The following is a 5,612-nucleotide window of genomic DNA, read 5'->3' as shown; positions in this document are numbered from 1 at the left end:
TATCCCATCTATATTTTTGAAGTTTCTTTTTTTTTTTAAAAAAAAAATAAACATAAACACCAAATGGTTACAAAGATGACAAGGGCAAATTAACCTCCACTAAACAATAAAATCAATTAGGAATCCCATTCTACCAACATGGATAATTATCCTCGCCATAGCTCACCAAGTTGTATCATCAGTTTGCTTTCATGAATAGGATATATATTATGCAACAAATTTCAATTGAGATAACAACTCTTCCTCATTTGTCAACATCGCACCACCATCACATTATTTGACTCTAGCACCAAAAGTAGCTAGCAAATTCATTGTATGTAACCCAACAACAATCATCGAACCTAAAAAACTAACACATCAAATGAACTTCGTATGAGATTTTCAAGCACCCAATCGATACCGCTCTTACACTCCATTGTGTCCCAAGCGGCATCCCATGATAAGATAAGTCACTGATCAGAGGGACAAGTCCACCCAACTCAATCTTTATCATTCATCGTCTCTCTTGTCAACATAATATGTCGGACCACGACAAAAGTCACCAACATCTCCTGCCAACCATGCTCTCAAACCCATCCAAAGTGATCTAAGATCGTCCAATTATTCCTATCATACCAAAAACAATTTAACATTAGCTAGAAAAAATAATGTTAAATGGCAAAACAATAATGTTAAATGACCTTAGTCACATGACACTTCCAAAATAGAAATAGATGTGTTATCGTCTCCCCACGAAGTTAGATGGTAAATATTCAAGTAATGACGGTTCAATTTGTAACAAGCATGGAGAAAAATCACTTTACTGCGGACAGTTTTTTGCCACTAGATCACTAACCAGTGAGGAGAATTAGAAGAAACTTAGTATATTTTAGTTAATATTTAATTTAGTTGATAGTTTAGATTAATTAATGTTTAATTGATCAATTTCATATTTACTTGTAAGGCTATAAATAGCCAATTTAGGGTTTGTAATAGGAAGCTTTTGATCAACCTTTCAATATAAAACACTTGAGTTTTCTTAGATACTCTTCTCTCTTCTTTAGGGATGGATTTCCCTTGCCTAAACCCGTCGCATCATAAACGCTCATCCATCTTGCATTTTTCATTGAAAATTTAGAGATCATGGTGATGACTTCAAATCTCTAATATTTAACTGTCGATTCAAATTCGTCAAAACTTTTTTGTGATGTGATATTGATAGAAAAAATGGGAAGAGTTGGGCAAGAAAGAGGGTAAAGTTGAAATTTTAAAAAAGAAAACCAAAATGAAAATTTATAGGTTAATTATAACTTTTAGAATTTTACTATATTTATAAATAAGTAGGTTAATTTTGCCATTTATTACAATTAGTCAACAAGAAAGTAGGAAGAATAGCTACATTTAAAGAGTACTAGTTGTAAAATAGCTACAACTATATGATTTTGCAAAAATGATAAAGTATTTCAGAATAATTTCGTTCAATTACAATACCCCATTTGTCAATCATAGTGCTCGTACTATCAACTTTGACGTCTGAGGTTCGAGTCCTCTATCCTACACTTTAATTACAATATCTTTAAAAAAAAAAAAAAAAAAACTCATCTAATATTTACCTAGTTTACCAACTACCGAAATGACTAAAAAATAAAGAAAGAGATTTAATAAGAAATTATAACAAACAAAAGAAGATGATGAACTAACCATGAGGTGGGAGGGAATAAAAAGCATATTAGAATTTGATAAAATAATATTTATGGTAACAAAAGGTGTTATTATAATTTTAGGATAGTATCCATGCAGATGTGATGTTTATAGGGTGGGATCACATATGAATGCAAAAAACGCCTATTCATGTGCACACTGATTTTTCCTCCTTTCCCTCACGTCCGCATTAAATATTTCCGGCGTGTCTTTCGTTTTATTATTTATTATTTTCAATTTGGTTAAAAATCACTCCACTTTGGTCTTATTATTGTTATTTTAATTTGTAATAACACAATACTTGAAATTTTAGTATATTTCATTGAAAAAAATGCATAATAATAATAATTTAGTATATAACATACTGATTTTTAAGGGGTGTTTGGGCGAGGAGGAGTGGTTGGCTGGGTTTTTCTCTTTCTATATATATATATATATTCTTAAATGGAGTTATCCAAATGTCTATTAGACAAAAAAAAAAAAAATATATATGGTAATTTTGTAAAAATACTTGAATAGGGGTTTAGGGTTTGAGGGATATAAAATTATGGACCATTTTTAAAATTAATCAAGAACTAAATAAGCACACATTTAAAGGTTTGGTGACTAAACTTGTTGTTACTCCAGTGTGGTTGGCTAATATTATCATAAGACTATAATGTAGTAGACTGATTTTATGTAACACCCTGAATTTTCATGTAATTTTCATTAATTTACCTCAAATTTTTTGGATGTTATTTAGTTAAATGGAGGTTAAAACTGAGTCCGAGAGGTAAGCTATTTAATTTGAAAGATACTTGTAAAAGTTTTGGAATTTTGAAATTTATTGGATAATTTATTTGAGAAAAATTGGATAATTAAATTTGGAGTTTAAAATTTAATTAACTTGCTAAATTAATTTCAAAATTATTACTTTGAATTAATTGGAGTTACATTTGGTTTTGTGATCAAAATTGGATTATTATAATAAGATAATTCAATTTTATTAAGTGGTGGAGGATTTAAAATATATTGGAGAGATATTTTGGAAAACATCTAGGACATTGGGCTTGATTTATATAGGGTTTGGGATTTAAGAAGGAAGAGGGAAGAAAATTATTATAATATATAAATTTATGTTTTAGGATTGGAAGTAAAATAAAAAAGAAAAAAACATTGAATTAAAATTTTCTCCCTCTTTCTCTGCTACGCACGCGGTAACCCTCTATCTAAAAGCTCTCATCCATCGTTTTCTTCCTTCTTCTTCGCGTGGGTCACCAGTTGCAGGCCACTCTCACCTCAGCCTTCTCCCAGCCAGCCACTCAAGTTACGCCGCTCACTGTGCTAGTGCTCCTCCACCCGCAGTCATGTATCGTCGTCAGTCGTGAATCGTCGTCGTGCATCGCCTCCAATTGAACGTTGGTAAGCAAATCTCTCTCTCTTAAAGTCGTTCTACACTTCACCTGGTCTTTTGTTCCTCTACCAACTGGTAAACACTCAATTTGATACAAATGGGTTTACAAAGTTAAGTTTAAAGCAGATGGACCTATCGAAAGATACAAGGCTCGCTTGGTTGCAAAAGGGTATACTTAACAAGAGGGGCTTGACTATATTGAAACCTTTTCACCAATAGCAAAGTTGTGACTATCAAAGTCTTGCTAACAATAGCTACCTCACTCAATTGGACCTTAGTCTAACTCGATGTGAACGATGCATTTTTAAATGGTGCTCTTCTTGGAGAAGTATATATGGACCTTCCTTTGGGTTATAAACATGATCATGTTACATCGAAGGGGGAGAAACTTGTATGCAAACTTCACAAATCAATCTGCAGGATGAAACAAGCTTCTCGCCAATGGTTTGATAAGTTTTCTCATGCCATTTTACAGCTTAGCTTCAAGCAATCCAAGAGTGATTACTCTCTCTTTGTTCGTGGCAGTGGCACTTATTTCATTGCACTCTTGGTCTATGTAGATGATATTATCATCACTGGTTCTTCTATTGATGAGATCACTTGTTTAAAACAACTATTGAATGCGAAGTTTAAGTTGAAAGACTAGGGATCATTACACTACTTCCTTGGACTAGAGATTGCTCGATCAGCAAAAGGTATATTTTTATCCCAAATGAACTATGCACTACATATATTAGAAGATTCAGGCTTCCTAGCAGCTAAGCCTTCTTCTGTTCCTATTGTTCCTAATGTAAAATTGAGTACTGATGGAAGCACAATGTTGGAAGATCTAAGCTTTTATCGTCGCCTGTTTGGAAAGCTTTTATATTGGACCATATCTTATCCGGATATCACGTTTGTTGTCCATAAGCTTAGTCAGTTCGTTGCTAAACCAAGACAGTCACATCTATATTCTGTTCACACTCTTTTGAGATATCTCAAGCCATCTCTTAGACAAGAAATATTCTTACAAGCTTCATCATCATTTCAATTAAAAGCCTTTTTTGATGCTGATTCGGCCTCGTGTCTTGATTCACGAAAATCTATTACAGGTTTCTACATTTTTCTTGGAAAGCCAAGAAGCAAAATATTGTCTCTCGTTCTTCAGCTGAGGCAGAATATCACGCATTGGTTACCACCATTAGTGATTTGCTTTGGTTACATCAGCTGCTATCCGATTTACAGATCTCCTTAACTCAGCCAACTCTGATATTTTGTGATAATGATGCTGTTATCTTTTATTTGTGATCATTGAACGTAAATGAACGTACGAAAGGCATTGAACTAGATTTTCATTTTATTAGTGATCATGTTGCCAAAAGGACTGTGAAGCTAATGCCTATTCTTTCTCTTTCTGTTTTTTTTCCTCAGCTGTCCACGATAGGTGTTGTTAATTTCCTCACTTCATCTTGTGGGGGAGTATTAGAGTTAGTTTTACTCTTTGTATTTTAACTAGAGTTAGTTTCTAACTCAACTATATCTAAATGTATATATTTGCCTCTGTACACTTTAATAAAATGAGGGAATATTTTTATCTAAAACTCAAATCTCAATAAGAATCTTGAGATTTAAGTAAGAGTTGGTTATTTCAGGTGAGTTTTAAGGATTTCTTTGGAATATCTTGGATTCCCATAGAATTTTGGCACTATTTGGTTGTTACCCATTGAATTTTTATTTTAGGATTCGAGTTTTGGGAGGAGTTGAGGTGTTGTCCACTTGGTTTGGGACCAGTTTCCACGAAATTAGTTTTAGGGTCTTTGTTGATAATGTTTGTTCCCCACTGAGAATCGGCTTAATTATGGATTTAATAATGATATAGAACGTTGGAATTGATGGTTCAAAGCTACTGTCCATCAAGATTAAAGGTTGAATTTAACATTAGAGTTGTTGGGGTTGTATTGATTTTGTTGCTTGAGGTGATGTTTGGACCAAAAAACTTTAGATAAGGATATTTGGAATTGTTTGGAATTGTGTTTGGTTTTTAAAGGATATGTATTTTCTATGTTAATTTTCCCAAATTTGTGTTGATTATTTGCTTTAAATGCTAATTTTGTAAGTAAAACGGTCCCCGACACGTTTAGGAGTCATAAAGAGAAAACCGGGCTAAAATAATTAAAAAATGACCAAGAAAATCAACAAGTCAAAGAGAATAAGGAATTACCAAAATTCCATCGAGTAATCGAGCATCAAGTTTAATCGAGTACCATCGAGTAAATACCAAAATGCTATCGAGTAAATACCATCGAGTAAGGTATTGAGTATAATCGAGTACCATCAAGTTTCACCATCGAGTTTCTTTTTATTCTATTTTTTATTGAGTAAATGCTATTGAGCAAAGGCCATCGTGCATCGAGTATCAAGTAAAGGTCATCGTGCATCGAGTATCAAGATTCACCATTAAGTTTCAGCGTTACAACCCTAGGAGAAGCGTCAAGCAATGGCTGGAGATAGAACATTCACTTCTGCTGCAAAATAGGGCAGGTTGCAACTCTCCCCACAG

The sequence above is a fragment of the Benincasa hispida genome, unplaced genomic scaffold (assembly GCF_009727055.1).
Source record: "Benincasa hispida cultivar B227 unplaced genomic scaffold, ASM972705v1 Contig306, whole genome shotgun sequence".
NCBI lineage: Eukaryota > Viridiplantae > Streptophyta > Magnoliopsida > Cucurbitales > Cucurbitaceae > Benincasa > Benincasa hispida.
The sequence above is the reverse complement of the archived record's forward strand: the minus strand, read 5'-3'. Positions refer to the sequence as shown.